Genomic DNA, 21521 nt, shown 5'->3' on the forward strand with positions numbered 1-21521 from the left:
GTTGCATAGAGGGTGCCTCTGCAATTTCACCTACAAAATGTAAAGTATCATTTTTTTTCCTCAGACAAATGTTTATTTCATTCTCTGGTTCAGGAAAATGTAATAAGGATAAAAATGTAAGATGATTTAGAACATACACATTGAGGGCGGTTAGTATTGATTTGAGTACCTATGCAATTACCGTTTTCATATAGCCTAATGCAGTTATAAATGGTAAAAACTTTACCTGCATCAAAACCTGCTGAATATATACGTTGGTAATTTACCAACCAACCTCTCCCATCTCATTGGACAAAAAAAGAGGATAGTAACTCCATTTCAATCCCAAACAGTATCTAGGGGATTGATTTCTTTCACATCTCCTTCCTCCTCACCCATTTGTGACACTACTCAGTAAGGGATGGCTAATTATTGGAACCCTTTGCTCAAGTTAACTTTAAAGTAACTTTAACCAGTTTCCAAAGCACCTTACAATTGGCCAAAAAGTGAGAGGGCTGCTTTAAAGTGTTAGGGTTACTACTTGCCTAGAATTTTTGTTAGGGCTGCATTTGGATGACAGCAGTTCCAAAGAAAGTAAAACAGTTACCTGCTATACACTCAGGGGATTATTTGGAATATTTTCATTACAAATTTGCTATAATGTCCCTTGAACCCACTATATACTATGAAACCATTGAATGTCTCTGTAACATGTTTTATTTTTTTGAATGTTTATTATAATTATGTAAGTGTTTGCACATAGTGAAATATTTTAGTTAATTACTTATTTAAATACTACTTCTGACTGAAGTTAATTATTTTAGCCTCTTCAAAGATTTTGTGATTACATTTGCTTTACAGAAGCCTCCAAAGATACACATAAAAAAGCAGCAGCTAAATATTCCATTCTCGGAAATGTAATAGCGGGATCTGTTGTCTAGTGTAAGTACAGTTAAAGCACAATCACAAAATTGTCTATTCTAAGCACAATTAAATCAGTGAATGATGCCAGTAAAAAGTAAGACAAAGTAGCAAAACAGTCAGAACAGCCAAACTCTCAGTTTTTAATTAAGTTTCAAATACATTTTTTACATGGGATTTATTTTATGATTTAAAATGGACCAGTAAAACTGGTTAACTGATTTAAAAGTGGACCAGTAATTATAACATTGCTGTTATAATTAGTAAAACACAAACTAATTCACAGTACATCAAATGCATATAATAATAGTAAAAATATTCAACCTTCTGGGTATATTTTATAATACCTTATCGAACTCTGTTAATGAGGTGTAAGTTTCTGAGATTCACACTGTCAGTATTATGAAATTAAATGGTTTAGGAACATCACCTTAACGGTTCCAAGTCTTATTAAGATCACATTAAGCTTTAGGGTGGCAAGAAACAGAGAATGAACAAAACAGCGGTGCATTTGTTTCTTATCTTATGACGCACCTGGATACCAGCTTCATGAAAAACCTGTACTTAACCAATACACACAGAGTAATGTCTCCAGTAAATGCAGCCACTAAACAGATCAACCATAAAAGATGATGATTCATGATGACAAGATAATGTTGTTGCAGAGGATTAATCCTAATTTAATTGAAAATCATTCCAAAAGTGGTTCAAGATAAGATACATTCGGCCAGATTTATTAAAGCTCTCCAAATCTGCAGAGGATACTTTCATCAGTGAAGCTGGGTAATCCAGGGAACCAGGAATGGATCTGGTCCAGGATTGACAACATTTGCTAACAAATAGCAAATGACTTTCAAGAAATCCATTCCAGGTTTGCTGGATCACCCAGCAAATTCTCTCCAGCCTTTGAGAGCTTTAATAAATAGGTCCACTATGTCTAAAACCTAAATATATATATATCTATATCATGCTGTATATAAATGTATCTGTATGTAGCAAGGTGGGGCCACCAACCTTTTCTTGTAAAGGCTGAGGATCTACCTGCTTGCCCCTGCAAAGATTTCCATAAACCCAGTAGTATGGCACTTTTACTGCTTTCTTAGAGGAAGAAGGAGCACACGGCCCTTGAAGATTGAAGGTATTGTTCAGAATAGGATTATCACCTATGGGCCGACCTCAAAATTTGATTAAACCAAGCTGACATTACAAGTTACAGATATCCTGCATTTGGAAAAAGTGCCTGCGACTGGAATCAGCCAATGATGAGCATATATCCCATGTGAGCACAAGGGCCAGCACTTAGGTTCATCCCATAGTATGGTGCTGCATTGTATGCCTGTCTCCATCTTCCACAGAGGGCTCCAGAATCAGAAATAACTTCACTGAAGCCCTTTGTAGTATAATTATTTAACATAATATATTACATGTGTATAACATAATAAAATTATACACAATTATATTATAATAATAAAAAACATATAGTCATCCATGATATAATAATAATAATATAGTAACAAATTGTGAATGTAAAGCAAGTGAGATCATGGTAAGTTTCAGCTATAAACAGGTAGATTTTTCCATGTTTTGTTTTGCTATATTGCAAATCACAATATGAGAAAAATTGGCCAATGCAACAATCGAAAAAAGAAAAAAAATCCTGTGTATAACTAAAACTAAATGTGGTTATTTCACTTTGTTAACAGTCAAAATGTTAGAAAACAGGCAGACTTTTTTTTTGTGACAATGTAAAAAATTGCTTGTGCATTACCAAAGCTATATAACTGCTGGGATTTCACTTGGTTAACAGTCACAATTTGTTGTTGGCATAGCCCATGGTTAATGGGTATTTAGAAAGAAAATAGCTTACTGAAAATTCATTAAGTCTTAAATTAAATTGTATGTACTACAGTCAAATCTCTGGAGTATTTTGTGATAAAAATTGCAGAAAAAGAATAATGTTATCTTGTGTTACTTAATTTATAATGGAACAGATTGATCAACATAAGTGGATAGAAACAAAGAATTAACACCTACTGGCTGCTCAAGCCTGTGGATCATCTAAATGGGTCAATTAGTTTTTATCATCTTGTGTTTTGTTGTGTCGGGGAAGCAATGTCTTTCACTGATCTTATACACCTGGGTGAATTACAATACATATTAGACTTTTGTATGGTTCCTTTTCTGGTATATAGTTATTGTATTGTCTATTCTGCTACATGCTATGTGCATGGTCCAGGTGTACACTGTAAAATTTCAAAGCTATAATAAACAGGACAAATTGCAAAACAATATTTGTAATTTTGTATCACTTTTAAACTATCACCAATCAAAACCAGAGAGGTACAGTATATTGGGTTTTTCATTTATTCTCTTTTTTTACTGCAGCATTCTAAGTGAGGACAAAACTATTGCCAAATTGTTAGGCTCACAGCTTAATTGTAATATGGCTGTGGTCCACAAGAGGAAAACAACCGCAGGAGCTGAAGTGGTTAAATGAATGTGTTTGCATATAAAAATAACTGCATGCATCCTCAGTGGAAACCATAATCATGTTTATCTTTTCTGTAAAACGATACAGTCTATGCATGAGTTTTCCCCTTACCAGTACTGAAAGTAATGGCCAGCACATAACAGAAGCTACAAAGTTTCCATGCTGTGCTTTTCTGAATTCAACGAACATCTGGTTCCATGGGTAGCATGTAGTATATTTGGTATGAAGGTTGAATGTCATGTATGAAAATGTTATTGTTTGTTATATCAACATTGTCCATTTGTTTTTCTTTTACTGCAGATTACAAAATGGAAGACCCTTGACAAGCTGCAATGGCCAATAATTTGCCTTAGAGTAATCTTTGGACATGAGTATTAACTAGCCTAATTCATCTATATGAATTAAGTCTACACCAACTGTTTCCCCAGCCCTAAAATGCAGCATTTATTCGTCCATTCCTATTTATTTTAATGGACAAATTCCCGCCAAAGTTTTAAAGAAAATGCTCTTTGCTTTAAATGTTTTAAACACCTAAAGACACTTCTAACTGCTTAAAACTATAAAAATAAATAAATAAAAACGTAATAATTTATAACACTTCCACTGAAAGCAAAAGGAATGTTTACAAGTGTTTGTACATTTTAATAAATGCTTCTATTATAAAAAAAGAATGTGTTTATAGGCATATATAGGTCTTGATACACTTGTAAAGCCTTCAATTAACCCATGTTCTGCATAATTTGCTTTCAAACCCAATATTATTTAGGTATATGTGATATTTTAGTGTTTTGATTTAATAATTGTACAAAGTTCTGTTTTCACTTTATCTTCATGGGGTACTGGGTGTAGAATATAAAGAACAAAAAATATAAATAATTGTAGCATCATACTGCAACTGAAGAAAAGGAAAGGGTGTATGAATACTTTCTGAAGCCACTGTATATATTGTAACTTTTTCCTTACAAGTACATTTTCAACTCAAGTTTTATGGGAGTAAGGGGGCTCATCTAATATGTGGATCTTGCATTTTACATGTTCTGACTTGTAAATGTAGAGCAATGTCAATGCAGGGTAACCCGAACAAACGCCTTGCTCTGCCTAGCCCCTCTTGTAATTCAAGTATTCTCATTTGTACATTCTTGAAAAAGCTGTCACATCTGTACTTTAGTCCCACATCACAGAACAGAACAAAAGTGTACAGAATGTATTATAAAAATGGACAATGCAGTTTATTCCCATCCAGTTCAATTATTTATATTGAAGTAGGCATTTAAAAATGGCCTTTGTGTAAATGCTGGCTGTGCCTGGAGTGGAATTAGAACTATGCAATCAATTTGATAGAAATGATTTAATTAGAGGAAGGAGAGAATACAGATTTGTCTTATTTTTGAGAACAGAATGCCATGAGTGATTGCTCTGTGCAGGATCACAAGTTCCCAACAAAGAGGTCCACTAACCTCCCAATGATGCTTGTCCTACTGCTACCCAAGGATTTCTCGTTAACATTTGGCACAGAATCAGGGAATATCAGCAAATGATAATGTCTCTGAGAAATGGCCGGGACTGGTGAACAGTAGCAGCGTTATGTGGCTGCGGAGAAAGCGGAATTCAATGAATCACAAGATTTGTTTATGGAAAGAGCACTTCAGCCAGATAAGTTATTGAGAAGACAAATTAAGCTGACAGCCGAGCAGCAGCCATTAGTCCAACATTATCACTGCAGCATAAAGCTATGACCGCAATGATGGAAACCACTGTGGCATACAGGAACCAGAGAGTCAAACATTGATCACCTTAATTAAAATGCAACATTGCATGTTGGATATTGGTTACTTAACGTTGTGCTGGAATAAACTTCATTTGAGCAAGAATGATATCACCCTGCATTGTGAAGTGTAATGTCAAGGCCATCAATCTTCTGTGCCATCTTCTAGAATGACAATAGGTATTGAAGCTGTAATCTTTAAATCATGTATAACACATTTCAGAGAATAATACAGGACAACACAGATTAGTATAAAGAAAACACTATTCAAATTGATTCTGCACTGGAAAATATACAAAATAGGACAACATATGTTAGTGTAAAGGAAACAATATACTAGTAATATCTGAAATAAAAATAAAAAAAACCACAGTGATCCTTAACGTGTAACTTTGGAAGATTTGCTGAACAGGAACATAGACAGTACTACTTTAAGTTTAGAAGTATTATACCTTCTGCAGGTTTTCTTTGTTTTTACGTGTCTCTATTCCTGGAATATTCTGTATATAAAGATATAACTCTTGGCAATTAAAAGTTTCCTATTAAAGATTCTAAAATCTAAGGAAAAGAACAAGAGGCCGCACTGATAAGTAACGATGTGTGACAATTAACAACAATAAAATAATGTCATATGTGATGCTGTTTGTTGCCATAAGTATTCACATAGCAGTTTTCCCTGTATCATTTAACTATTTGATGACCTACCAGTAGATATGTTTATTTTTTTCTTCCTATAATAGGCTGAGAGTGCTATCGGTGCAATAATACAGCAACATTGTCATACTGAAGGCAGAGTAGCCTTAGACAGGTATGTAGAATTATATAGACATGGTATAAATACATTAAACCCTAAATCCAGCTAACACTTTTAAGCTTTTTTTTTGTTTAATAAAATAAAAGGATTACACACATTAAATAAATACTGACTAATATAAGCACCAGGGACACCAATAGTGTATATATTATATGATATATAAGCAATATTACATTCTGTGCCATCTCCTGCACATTGTGACTTTGCTGTACAGCTTGGTCCTTATGTAAATGTGTAGAAAAAATGAAGGTATTGATAGGATGATTTGAGGTATGAGCAGCCAAATGTACAATATTTAAAGGTGTACATGTCTAAGCAAACTCTTCCTCCTAACAGAATGGTTGGTATGCCCATTAAATATTCATAAATGTTCAAGAAAAAATAATGAAGAGATGAAAAAAAGAGAAATAATGACGTGACCGGTAGTAAAATGTTAGAAAAGGTTAGGAATAAGTATTTCCAGTGCTTTTAGTACGTTGGAATTTTATAGCTAAATTTAGTTCAGATTCACAAAAAGGAAAAAAGAAGTTATTCAGTTATACTCACCTCTGAAGCTGCCCCAAGCAGACCTTTTTTTTACACCACTAGATGTCAGTCTTTCAGAGTTAAAGACAACATCATTTAACCCACTGTGAGCCCAGCCTATCGTCGAGCAGCCCCCAGGCAGTACAGTAATGTAGAAGCTGCAAGCTAATGATTTAAACTCTGACTTTTTACATATCTTCTATCAACATGCTCCTAATCCTAACATAAACTGATATATTTCTTGTGTCTTTTCTCACTTGGAGCTCTGCTGTACGGGATGATGCAAACTCAAATTCAGGTACTTGAATTTACAAAAAATATTTTTATTGTGATAATAATAATAAAGAGCTGTTATAATTTGTGTCCTTATACTTACCTTGAGTTCAGGGAGTCATATATACACTGGTAGGAATATGTCTTTTGTGGGTATAGGCTTATGACTGTGCATTATAATTAAAATGGGACTAAACCCGCAATAATCATCTGTCCTTGTTTCTTTACAAGGTGTTGCTATCTTCTTTCTTTTTTCCTGTAGATGATCTTCAACAATCCTAATTTTCTGGGCCATGATGATGCGCAGGCACTCAGCAGTTTATTCATTTTTGACATGCGCAAGGGAAACCAGGATTGCTGGGTTGACACATGCCCAGCTCAGCAAAATTTGACAGCTGGGCGTTATTCGGGCAGGTAAGAACAATTATTGCAGAAGAGACATCTTCTGTCCCTTTTTGCAATAAATACCTGCCTGATCCTAGATTTTTCAAAGTGGGACTTTAGTACCACTTTATGACATGTGGAAAAGTGACCGTCCACAAATGACCAAATTGTATCATCACACCTGAGATGAGTAAGAATGTAAGCACCAAGGCTGCAGCTTACACACAGTGCCCCTGATTCATCAATGAAATCCGCGCTCGCTGGAAGCGCGAACGTACGCGCGGCCAGCGATCGCGGATTACCGCGGTCCGGACTCGAGTATGCGCTTACACTCGCCTCACTACCAGCCGGATTCCAGCCTTCACAATAGGGAGCGCTCTTTTAAATGAGCAGAAAGTAGGAGCAAGCCGAATAGGACGAGGAAGACCATTCCAGAGAGTTGGAGCAGCTCTAGAGAAGTCTTGTAACCGTGCGTGTGATGAGGTTATGAGTTAGTACATGCTAAACCTGGGATGTTACATACCTCGGGTATGATCATTGCAGTTCCAACCACAATTTCATATTGCTATATATTGTTGCTTGGTAAAAAGGTTCCAGTGATAAATACTTTTCCCTGACATCACAGTGTATTGGTCCTTTGACCTTGCACTTTGCTTGTGACACTAGTGAGTGATTGTGGTGCTTATCAATTTAATTTTTCAAAAAATGCTGACATTGATTGGTGCACTTTATTTATTAAAATTAAAGCAGCTTTTTTTACATGCCCAACCTGCACTGCAATCTGAGCCTCCACCACATCTAAGCATGCACTGTATTTGAACATCATTCTTATTTCATTTGCTAGACAAGTTCAGCATTTGCTAGATTCATACATTCACAATGCCATGTTTTTTTCATTTCATTGTAGTACATTAGGTCCAGTAATTTCATTTGAGAAGCCCTTTGTGGGCACCAATATATATTTTTCATGACTAAAGTTAGTCTATAGTAAAAATACAGAACTAGAGATTGCCCAATATGCCTGTGTTCAGTTCACTGAAGGTTTGGCAAAAGGTAATTGATTTTCGAGTTGAACCCTATTGAGATCCCCATTTAAACTGTAGAATGTCCTAAGGGTATTTTCTATTCTGAGTGAACATTCTTAGGATAGGTTGCATCCAGTACTGCTTTTATAATTTATTAGGTAGTGCTGGATGCAACATTTTCTAAAAAACATTTATTCAGAAGAGATACTACAGAAGAACATTCATTTATAGGATAAACCAACAAGCACATTCACTCAAAAGAAAAAATACCTAAGAACATTTGGCCCTAAAATAAAATAGGAACTGTCACACTTACCTCCTCCTCGCTAAAGCGCAGTGCATGAGTGCAGTTCTGACCTTGAGTGCCCCTGCTCTTCCAGATTTAATCAGTATTGCCCCTTCTGCCGGCTATTCAGGAGATAGCCTCTTAATAGCCCTAGACCCCCTAGGTCTGCTGAGAATTCCCTATTCTGCTGTTTTTTATTGAGTGTTTCCTAGTCCAGATCATGTGCTAACCCCTTGTTGTCCAGTCTGTTGTTTCCTTGTTCTGTTTCAGTGCTCCCTTTGATATTGGTGACCCCCTTGTCACCTCTGCCTCCTGCCTCTTCCTGTGTCTCCTGTGTTCCCCTGTGTCTTCAGTTACCCCTGTGCCACTCATGCCTTCTCTCTCTTCCCGTGTCACCTGTGTTCACCTGTTTCTTCAGTGACCCCCATGTCACTGGTGCTTGCTACGTTCCACGACCCCTGCCTTCTCTGACTATTCAGCTGTCTGTTGATGTGGTACCATACATTGTTCTGTCCACCATGGTGTGCCCAAGGGCTGCAACGTGACAGCAGTCTGCAGTGCAACATCCTCACCTCTAGAGGCTCTGGAGAAAATGAGGCTGCACCTTGGCCCTTCTTACGGTTCACACCTCAGGTGAGCAAGCCATAGTTCTTCCTAGAGGCCCTGTCTCTCCAAGTGCATCAATAACACTATATTCTATGAGAAAAAAGACATGGGATTGAATCAAAGCCTTATCTCTATATATATATATCTGTAAACAAAATTTATGCACCTTGTAAATGTTGCCTTGATAAAGGCGTAAAAACTATTACATTGCCCCCCAGCACACATGCCCCATTTTGCTTTACTGATAATCTAATCTGTAATCTGCAATAGTAGCTACAGGTTTCATAGTTTAATAGTATTCTGCAAAAAAAGTATAGTTAAATGTAGAAAAAGAACATTTCGATGCACATTTTTATTTCTATACCAAATGCAGGATGACATTTGCAGGAACAACGCACAAATGATGCCAGTTTGCACATATTCTTTGCAGATGTACCTGTTGACAAGTTTCTCTGCAGAGCCATGTTGTGTGCACCTAACTACATTCAATTTAAACATTGGACAGCCTTGGGTGTTAACATGCATCTGATTTGACAAAGCAGATGAATTTGCTCGTTTCTAGTTCTTTACTAGTTCCTTCTTAGTCTGAGTGTATATTATTTTGTTTAACTTGCCAAATGCAACATATTGTATAAAAAGAATATTCTATGTTTGTTACCCATGCATAATGCATATCATTCATCTACAACTTCAATCACATCTCACCTGTGGTTCAGGGCCATGCAGATGCTTGAACTGCAGAGGCAATTGACACTGGACCTTTGTTTGTAAAGCACAAACAATGGACTATTGTACAGCAATATAATAAAACACTTGTACAAATGGAAACTTTAATATCTTAACAAAACGTTGATAGAGGAAATCGTGAAGCTGACATTTTTATCCAATTGTTCTGGTTTCTCTCTTTATATTTATTTAGTAATTATTAGGTTAATTATTTTACTACTGGGGACATAACTAAAGATGTAGGACTTAATATAAATATGGTCAGTGATGTAGGGAAAATCTAAAGTGCTCTAAGTGCTCAAACAGAAGGTTGGGAGGGTTGAGGTTTAAGGCTAGTTCTGAATGCCATAGGACATTGCTGGACCCTGCAACTTTCTCTGACTCTCTATGTGCACCCACAATGGGCAAAAAACAGTCTCTGTATCTCATAGTGTCACAAGGCATTCAACGTGGCAAGATCTCATTTCATGAGAATCATATGGCAAATATAGCTTAGTGCATAGAGGAAACTGCTGGGGGAATCCTGTTGAACCCTTTAGGCCAGGGGTGTCAAACTCAAATACACAGTGGGCCAAAATTAAAAACTTAGACAAAGTCACGGCCAACCTTCAAATTTATTGAAAAAATTGAGGAAAATTGAGGGGGCACTTGAGCCTCTTGACTGACCTAAGGAAGATGCCTAAATAAAATCAGCCTGTGCTAAACTCCTCACCAAGTAACTCCAGAAAACCTCCTGGCACCTCCCACGTGTAACTGAGGGGAAGTGCTGGAAATGCCAGATGCAGCCAAACCCTATGAGTGGCCCGCCGCTGGAACTCCCTTTTCATTAAAATAGCACCGCTACTACAATTCCCTGCATTACTTGCTTCCATAAAACTGTCCAATGCAGGGCTACGCATAGGCAGAGAGCCCACCGGTCTATTTACACGAGTGATGGTGGAAATTGTAGTAGCGGCGCTATTTCAATGCACCGGCGGGACAGTTGCAGTTCATATTTAGTATTCCATTGGGGGGGCCAAAAAAAAAAGGATGTTGCAGGCCAGATTTGGCCCATGGGCCAGAGTTTGACAACCCTGCTTTAGACTAAATTTATCTATTTTTTCCACTGGGCAAATTTTCTCAATAAATTATCGATAAATATACCCTTAATGCAGCTTTTTTCAAATGTGGCTTTGACTCTAGAACTATGCAGACATCATCAAATGGGAAGTCAATCAGCCACAATTTCAGGAACCCCCAGCAACCTCTGGAGGAACTCTGGTTGAGAATTGAGTATTATTATAATTGAAGAAATATCTAAATATATTGTTATTTTACCTAGAGGGTACATTTGCATTTTTTTGTTGACAGTTACTAAAAATGAGACCAACCAGATTTTGTATATATTTGTAAACAAATTTAAAAAAAAAGCTTAACGTATTATAATATGGACTGGATTTATAAAGCTCTTCAAGACTGGAGAATACTATCATGGGTGAATCTGGGTGATCCAGCAAACCTAGAATAGTTTTCTTAAACTCATTTGATATTTTATGGCAAAGGTTTTCAATTTTAGACCAAATACAAACCAGGTTTCCTGGATCACCCAGGCTCACCTATGATAGTCAATCTTCTCCGGTCCTGGAGAGATTTAATAAATCAGGCCCTATGTCTGAAACATTTTAGATCAAAATTACAGAACAGGAGACCTGCTAAGTGAGTTTATTTATTCAAAAATTGAGTGTAATAAACTTTGCTGAGTGAATAGCTGATATTCCTTTAGTAAATCCTATTGTACTTTGAATGAAATGTATGTTTTCTGCTTTTTAAGTCCACAAATACAAAACAGCAGACCAGGCAGGCAGTTTTTGTCTGACACTGAAAATATGGAGTGATATATTGACTTGCTGTTAGTGTATTTTTACACAGAAGCAGCTGCATTGTGACAGTTACTCCTGCTGTGTTATACAAAGCCATTACTCGATGTCAATATGTGGGGGGGGGAGTTGGAAAGAAAAAGTGCTGAATTTTTTGTGGACATTTTTCAAAATTCTCAAGAGGCTAAAAATAATTATTTACCATTAGTGTAAACTAGATAGGCTTTATTGTTAGTTATATCTTTCAGAGGTGTATTACTGGTAGAATAATGAGTTAAAAGGGAACAGGGTTCAGTGGATCCCTAGGGTTCCTCTAGAGGTTGCTAGGGGTTTCTTATGCAAGGAACATTTTGTTCTTCTATCATTTTAATTGACACCAATTATCTTTTTGGCTATCTTTAAGGCTATGTACACACGTGCTATAATTATCATTGGAAACGAACGACTAACGGACGATCGTCTGATAATTGTTAACAAAAAAAGTGCACAACGACTGGCCAACGAGGCCGATGAACGAAGAATGTCGCTGGAAATGAATGACCGTTACGGCGGATCTGATTGGGTGACGATCGTTCACTATCTATTGTGTGTAAGGTTGTTCAGTGATCGTGGATTATTCCGTGATACACTTTCTCCTGTACATGTCCTTCCTGCATTGTTCATAACGTCGTATCTAGTGTGTGTACATTATTGGTGGATTATATTTGAATAATCGTATTGTTACAACATATACAGAATCGTGCACTATACGATCATTCAAAATAATCATAAATAATCATTGATCGGACGTTAATCGTTCCTTTTATAACGACAATTATTGCACATGTGTACGTAGCCTAAGAGTGACATTCTTTTCACTGGCCAGCAATGCAAGAGACATCCTTCACATCGACCACCATGCTAACGTGCTGTAGGTTTGGATTTTGTCTATACCCCCAGGAGTTCCCTAAGAACTGAAAATTATCTCTAGGGCTCTCCCATGTTAAAAAGGTTGAGAAAGGCTGCTTTGATAAGCTGTAATATAATATATTTCAGTTTTTGGCTATTGATATGCTTTAAGTATTATATTGTTTATTTTTTATTATTCTTTATTTTATGTTTTATTTTTCCCATGATGTACCTATTTTCAACAAGAAAAAAATTAAAAAAGACAAATTGAGTTTGTTTTTCTTCACATAGCAAGTTAATTATCATCCTGCAAAGAAATAATCCATTTGGCTCAGTAAGTGGGAATGAACTCTGCTTTATCCATCCAATAATGTGCAAACAAAATAGAATAGCTTTTTTAGATTTTTTGGGGTATTCATTGTAAAGAATCCACTAAGGTCAGTGAAATATGCCTTGCATTGTGATTATTCGCCATCTTTACAAAGATTTGGCACCAATCTTTATATCTTTAGGATTTGAGCTGTATTTGGAAAATATTTTGGCTAACATTGGGTGAATTGAAATATGTCTGTACCAATAGGCACCAAAAGAAAATCATGCTCATTCCAAGTAATAATAATCATACATGGAGCAATATAGATGTTTTTTCCTCACAGTAATATTGGATAATACAACAGCAGAAACAACACATATCACAGGTTCAACATCACACACACAAAAAAATAAAAAAACAAGACAAATTGGTGGGAGAAAAAACAAAATGGTACATTTCAAGAGTTACAGAACCAGAAGGGAGGATGGGATATGAGGATATGAACTAAATAGGGTCCTGGGGAAATGGAGGTTAGTGAAAAGATTGAATTTTCTTTTTTTTAAGAGTGAGAATGAGTGTGAGAGTATCTATAAAGGATTTTTTTATTCTTGTCCATTGGGGCCTCTTTCTATCTATTCCATTTACACAAACACAAGCATACATTCATCAAGATATATTCCAAGAGAAGTTTACTTTATTAAAGGAAATTAAAGGCAACCTAAAGGCTTGTTCAGACCACTCAAAACACTTACAAAAAACAGCTAACATTGGACCAGATAGGGGTCCGTTCCTTATTCTTCATTAGAAAGGCATCAGTTTTTCAATACTTTTTCCTAAATTCTCAATGCAGCATCCAAGGTCAGTTTTCCACTTTAACTGCCTACATATACTTGAATGGAAATTGTTTAGAAAAACCGTGTACAGGAATTTTTAGGTATTTTTCAATGAATGTATAATAGATATCTAGGAAAGGTAACACCTGCATTTTTTTCACAGATCTGAACAAGCCCTAAGGATATGTTTGCCTAGTAAAGCTCTTTTTGCAGGATATTCATAAGTAAAGTGACATTAGCAATAGCATCCTCCCAATTATAATACAAAGTTCTGTATATTAATATAGCAACAAGAGGAAAATGAATATAAGAATATAAAAATAAACTCTTCCATTATGCTTTGTGGTGGAGGTAACACATGCCCTTACAAATTTATTAAATTATATTATCTATTTCTCATACCTAAAAAAGGAATTCCCTTCATTTTTTAACATAGTGGCTGCCCCTAGAGATACTTTACTGTCTTGAAAAAGGAAAAGTAGATCTTCAAATGTAAGGATTTTTTATTTAATGTGTTCTCTTTTCATACTGAGTTGTTACTATCTGTATGAGTTCTGACATACTGAATTTTGGTTGTGCTTCATTTTCTCATTGCTGACAGCTACCTGATTTGCAGGAAATTTTAATGTTTTATTTATGCTTTGTGTGTTATTGAAACACCCTGTCAAGGTAATAAGGACCATTTTTCTCCTATTTGTCACAATGAAATAATTTTCTTCTATAGAACGGTAAAACTTGAATTTGTGATTTTAAGAACTGTTTTATTATCTAATTAGCATACATCAACTATAACTTTGATGTTGTTTTTAAAGATAACAACAATTTAAGTAGTTCTCCACGAGACTATAGACAATATTTATACAGTATAAAAGACTAAAATGTAGAGACATGGGCATAGTACATCTATTCATAACTTTTACTAAGGAGATCAGTTATCCAAACACTTCACTGTGTGTTTTCTAAGCTCTAAAATTTAACACCAGTCCTACACATGTGGCATAATTATTAGCTTTGTTTTTACTGCTTGACGAGTCGATCGAGATACGTGCCTTACCATACTTCTACAGGTTTAAAGAAAACTAACTAAACCAGATTTGGTATTATCCTCTAAGAATGAATAATACTTTTTCATTTTCTAAATATGGTGATATGAGTTAAATGTGCAACATGATATAAGATATACAAGACTTTCAAACACCCAATGCTTGCTTCTGCTTTTTTTTTTTCCTTCTTCATGCTTGTGTTTCAGCAAAATTCCATCTCCTTTAAGACTTCTAGCAGAAAAGGATTATTTGTTGCCTTTGGCCAATAATTTTGAATTGTTAGGTCAAATATCGTAGTAAATTTCCATTCGCTTTTTTAAAAAATACAGCCCAAAGAGGTGATATTTCAGATCAGTTATCAGATCAGTGTAAGCTTTTATATTCTAGGGATGCTTGTATAACCAATGGACTGTACAGCTGATGGGCAGATGTTGAGAATAAGTAGAACTTTTAAAATAAACTTAGAGAACAATTCTATGAATATCTAGATTGTGGCGTTTCTGAAAATTACCACTGAAATGTGCTGGAGCATATATTTACAAGGAACAGAGCTATATTTGTAACTGCATATCATAGCCCCACCAAGGGTTTTTTTTAAACACTTATAATATTGGAGAAGGAGGTTGGTATTCCTATGAAATTGTCTGTTTTACTAAAAAGTTACACGACCATCATGACTTTAGCTTCTAAGCATTTTAGGGTTTTCAGACACCTATGCTCTAGTCTACAAATATACTATTTCTAGGGGCTAATATGTAAGCCTGGGATGTTCTAATGATAGATAGGACATTTTTTAATGGTGGCGTATAGTGATTGACCCCAGTACCATAAGTAGCCTAGGTTTCCAAACAGAACCTCCATTACCTTGAATAGAATAGTGACTAACACTTTCGTTATCCTAGACCAAGGCTACACACACACATTAGATCATTGTTTCTGGAAATGAACAATTAACAACCGATTGTTCGATAATCGTTAACATAAACGTGCACAACGACAGGCCAACAATGCCAATGAATGAGGGATGTCGCTGGAAATGAAACTCAATGGAGTTTCCCCATTGAGAGTTCATCTGAGTTCAGTTCCCACGGTCAACAGGTTGATAAGTACAGCCCGGGGAGCGTGGGAACTTGCGGTCAAAGCTAATTGGAGGCATGCGAGTGCTTCCAATCGGATGTGACTGCAGGCAAACTCTCAATGGAGTTTCTCCATTGAAAGTTCATTTGAGTTAAAAAAATGTTAAGTTTAAAAATTTTGCATGCTCATCCCTTGTAGTGACTGTGGATATGGAGTGTTTCTGCGCATAGGTCCATTGCAACACACCGTGGAAAGGCATATTGCAGAGAGAGGCAAGAGAGAGGCAAGTGAATAGTCTTCTGGATGAATGTTCGTTGGTAAAATGAACAACCGTCTGTAAACACATTCTTTTTGTATCACTCAGATCCAATATTTCCTCTTCGTCACTTCCTACATCTTTTCAACATAATCGCATTTCGTGTCTTTCCATTATTGGTGGATTATCTTTGAACATTTGTATGGTTACAGCATTTACAGAATATGCCTTAGGCTACATCAGAAGATTCTTGCCTCATACAAACATCAGTATCCATAAATTACCAATGTAGAACGACCTCTACAGAAGTCAAGCAAGGAGAGCACAGCAAGGTGCTGCTCTTTCTCCCACTTCTCCTTTCCATAGAAAATATTGGTGCTATGGTCCATAAAAAATTATTTGCAGGGACGAAAATCTCACGTAGGTGCCATTGTACATTTGGGGTGCATTTTGACATGGTGATTAGCAGCAAAAATTTCTATGAACTCCATTGTAGCCTTGGAGTTTCCTCACTGTGAAAGTGGCAAATGCTTTATGGCAATCTTAAAGGTGGCAGTTTGGCTGATCCATCAGTGATAAATATAGAATTTATATATTTAATTTTGTTAATTGAAAAGGCAAAATGTGAAAAAAGGCGGGTGGGTTTTAAGGGTACATTGGCCTTTAAATGGCTGCTAAAGTCTATAGGTGCTTCTTTCAACTACTCTGGGCCTGTTCTTATACCAAAAAAGCCTAATTATTTTGTATTTGTTTATTAACAAAACAAAAATCACAAAAAAGGATGCACTTTAATTAAATAGAAAATATACATTTTTTGTTTTAAAATCTTTGCCTAAACAGTTTAAATAACACCATTTAGAGTATCCACTTTTCTATTTTACTAATAGTCAAATCAATAATTTCTTGACAACATTTGGCAAAAATTATTCTTTAAATACTGATAATAACAACACATGTTGGTTGTTTGGTTAAGCAAAACAATATATTCTGATATACATAGTTGCCTTTGTCTTCAAGCATACAGGCAGTCCTGCAAACAGGGTATGACTAAGGCTTTTGTATTGATCTGTAGCACTTGTATAAAGCTACATACACACGTCCAATGGTTCTCGCCCGATTATGGGCTCAGGGCCGATATCGGACGAGAATCTGGCGTGTGTACAGCGCCTGCCGTCAATCGTCTGAACAATCGTTCTCGCGGATCCACGGACGGATGGACGACGAATGATCCTAATGCAAGGATTATTTCCAACAACAATAATTGCACGTGTGTACCCAGCTTAAGATCAGCGTATTACGCTGCGAAGATATAGATATCATTTATGCACACTTGATTTCAACCAATCTGCCTTTGTACTGTACATCTGCTACTATTCTTCCCATTGACCACCAATGTAAGTGGTATTCTTTCCACTGACTACAATGCTAATGTACTGTGAGCTGTGCACATTTAAAAATGGAAATGACCAGGTACATTCAAGATAAGGAAACTTTTCTGCATTGGCTTTTGCAAATTATTTTTTCCCCAGATACAAACTGTAAGCATAAAACTATATATAGTTAACATTAACACATTTTATTCCACTTATGTTTACTGCTGAGAAGATGAGTTGGTTCTTGTTTTCTGCCCACATTCTCACCTAATTTCTACGTTTTTCACCTACAGGATAGAAAAATGAGCGTGATGGCATTATTATGAGAGTTAAAGCCTAATTTCAGCATAAAAATATTTTAGTAAAATAGAAGCATTCACTGCAAAACACTATCTCTGACCCAACTCACCATTGTAATCCAGTGATACTCCATTTGTAGGCTGCATGAGGCCGATAATCATTTAAATTACTTCCTGTCAGTCCAGGGCACCAAACACCTGCTCCCTAGGGGTACATGATGGAGCCCACCTGGACTTACAGAAACATGCAACAGTGAACAGATACGTCCTTGAATGTTGTAGCTTTTAGCAATCAGGACCAGCCAACTTGGAAGGAATAAAAGCAGAACCCATGATGTCACATGGCCAACGACGGCAGCAGAACTCAGATGAACTCCAGTCACCTTTAAGAATCAAAAAACAATGCTCCTTCCTGCTAATAAAGGTTTAAGCAGTAATACTTACCCAGTTTCACTGACAACCAGAACCTTCTGCCACTCATGGTATAGGGGCTGGCCCTCAACATCCTTGTTAACTCAAAAGAAGAATATTATGATATACAGAAACTAAGTAAACTTGATATGAGGTTTGCCAGTTTTATTGTTTAATGTATAGCTGTTAGAAATATTCTTCAGGAAATTTCCCCTTTTCTGAATCAGACATAAAGTCTATTACAATAGCTCATCACATTTTTGTGAATATTCCTAAGCCTTGTGTAACATCAAAACAAAGATTGTACAAAAATAAAAATCAATAATAATTTATGTAAAAATAAATAACAGAAACTAAAGGAAAAGGTTACTGCATCATAAGGGCATTTTCTTTATTATTATTATTATTATTATTTATAAACAGGATTTATATAGCACTAACATATTACACAATGCTGTACATTAAATAGGGGTTGCAAATGACAGACAGATACAGACAGTGACACAGAAGGAGAGGACCCTGCCCAGAAGAGCTTACAATCTAAGAGGTGGGGGAAGTAACACATAATAGAAGGGGGAATATGGAATGGTGGGAAGTAGTGAGGGTTTATAGAGACAAAAGAAGACAGGCAGGCAAGTTTAAAAAATGGGTATTGAGTGCTCATTAAAAAAAACAGGGTGGCACTAGCTACAGGAATGGAAGTCAGTTATGTTTGTTGCTGGGAAGGAGCAAGAAGTGGTATAGGTTGAAAAGATTGTCAACACCTACTTTGATTACTAGGGTTCCCCTTACCTGGGGCTGCCCATCCCTGCTTAGAAATGAAAAAGACAGATATCCTGGCTCCTGATATAGAGAAGAGAGAGCACATGTGGGGAATACTTTGGGCTTCCCCCTACCTGGGAGAGTGTAGTATGCTGTATGATTCCACGCCTCCCCTGCAATTTAAAAGATGGCTCCAGCTGGAGAATTGAGATAGCTGGTTAAAGAAGGCAAATTTCAGCCTCACATGAACAGTAACCCACTGCGTTGGTGTTGTAAAGGATTGGTAACTACTTTTTTCTTTTTGAAGAAATGAACAGAAAAGGCTGGTGGTGGCTTTTAGAGATGGGAGTTCAAAACTTTGTCAGGTGTAAAAGGAGGTGGCATCTTAGGGATTACCCAAGGAAAGGTAAGCCTGGTGGCCGTGCCTGTCGTGAAGAACTCTTCCGTGCCTGTGTTCTCTGGGGTCTAGAGTCAATGGACCTGATTTAATAAAGCTCTCTAAGGCTGGAGAGGATACACTTTCATCAGTGAACCTGGGTGATCCAGCGAACCGAGAATGGATTAAATTACGTAATTTGCTATTTGTTAACAAATGTTTTCAATCCTGGACCAGATTTTTTGGATCACCCAGGTCCACTGATAAAAGTGTATCCTCTCCAGTCTTGGAGATATTTAATAAATCAGGCCCATTCATCCTCTAGTGAAGCCTGAAACTACCAGTTGCTGGGAGCTAAACTTTGGATAACCTTATTATACATGTTCCTTTATTGTTTAAAATTGTTTATTTAAACAAGCAAGGCTGATTATTTCTGTTTTAAATATCACATCATGGCATGGGGAATGGGTTTAGATGTTTGCAGGATACAATTACTTGAACCTAAGAATCTATTGTTTGGGTAACCGTCCCCTGTAGGATTTTCATGTTTTTGCAATGTCAGGTACTGTCCGTGTCCATATTTAGTGGAGATTTTTACAGATGACTATAATTCACATGTGAAGTGAGCTTGCCACAGTTGCATAGTTTGGGTTAATATTTTGGAATGAGATTGGATTTGGCATATAAACTCCTTCATCCATGCAGAAAAAGAAAACATACAGAGTCTTCAATTTTGTTCTGCCTAATACAAAAGTGATGAAATATCACAACAGGAAAGGATAATATCTATTGAAATAAATATCTAGGCATAGATATACACCAAGTGGTACTCAGGCAATGTAGTGGTACTTTATAAGTTTTTAGATACGTTTCATGCATCATTGATATAATTTATTGGCACACTATTCTCTCAGCGATCTCACAGTCTCATAGAGAGTATGAAGGATATTTTCATTCAGATTGTTTTCCATTAAAATTGAACTAATAAAGTTGAAACACATTTTATTCTTACCTCTTTCTAAGGCTATTTCAGTAGATATTGTATTAACCCATGACTTCAGTTCACTGCTAATGCCAATGCTCGTACAAATCTGTTGATTATCTAGTTTAATAAAATATGATAGGGCAACCGTACTAGAGCTACGTGATAAAATGTGTTATTATACAAGGTAGATCTGACCTTTTCTTATATTGTAGATTGATTTCTTGGCAAATTCCAATTTTCCTGAGTTTACCATTTCAGCAAAGTGTGAGGACGGCACAGAGCCCATAAACCAGTTGAAATGCAGGACAATGGAAAAGGTCATCTGTCCATGTCATTAAAATTCATGATGGTGAATTTGATGGAAATAAGAATCTAATCAACACGAATGAATTCTCTAGGTAATAATTGTTTGGGTAGTGACAAAAAGGAAATCAATATAAATTATTCTGTTGGTGGTTTTAAGATGGCTGCTCAGTGATCCTTTAGACACAGAACATCAAGGTTTGCCAACTTTGGACAATCACTGTCTTGTCAAAGAAAAGTTCAAACGCCTCCATTGTAGCTTGGTGCTGTATTGTATTATACTTTGGCTAAAGCCTCTGTTTCTGTATTGTGCATCTTTCCCTTGTCAGTCTGACTGATATCTAAATTTGTCTTGAAAACCAAATATTCATTCCCTAAGTCTGGAGATAACTAGCTTGTCCTTTCTTTACACAAGAACATAAAAAAAAGGCTCTCAGACGTGTGAAAAAACATTTAAAAAAGATTTGGCAAATGTTGCTAATATGCTAGGTATTGTGGAATTTTATCATAATATGTACAATGTATACAATGCTTGGAAACTTGAAAAGTCAGTAAAGAAAATGTAAAACTTATGTTGACTCTTTTTTCAATCATTGACTATTTTCAGAAAAGTAAGTGCAGCTTTTATCATCGACCCTTGTGTGGGTGCAATTTGATCTTGGTCCAAAGCCTTTTTCCCTTAAAGCTGAGACTGTGAACTTGAATGAACAGTTTAACCTTTCTCATGGAAAACACAAAGGGCCACATTTCCTAAGCAGTGTAAGGCTACTTAGCATAATTTAACCAAAGTTAATGTGTGTTTAAATGAGATAGCTTAGGTTATTCATCAAGCTTTGCGGCCGGTTAATGTGGCCGTTCCAGCTTAAAGTCTCATTCAGTACGCATGGAAAAATGTCCTGAACAGTCGTATTAAGCCATTTACGGAACTGGATGAATTGTTTCTAGTGTTCA

This window comes from Pyxicephalus adspersus, chromosome 2 (assembly GCF_032062135.1).
Source record: "Pyxicephalus adspersus chromosome 2, UCB_Pads_2.0, whole genome shotgun sequence".
In the NCBI taxonomy this organism is placed as follows: domain Eukaryota; kingdom Metazoa; phylum Chordata; class Amphibia; order Anura; family Pyxicephalidae; genus Pyxicephalus; species Pyxicephalus adspersus.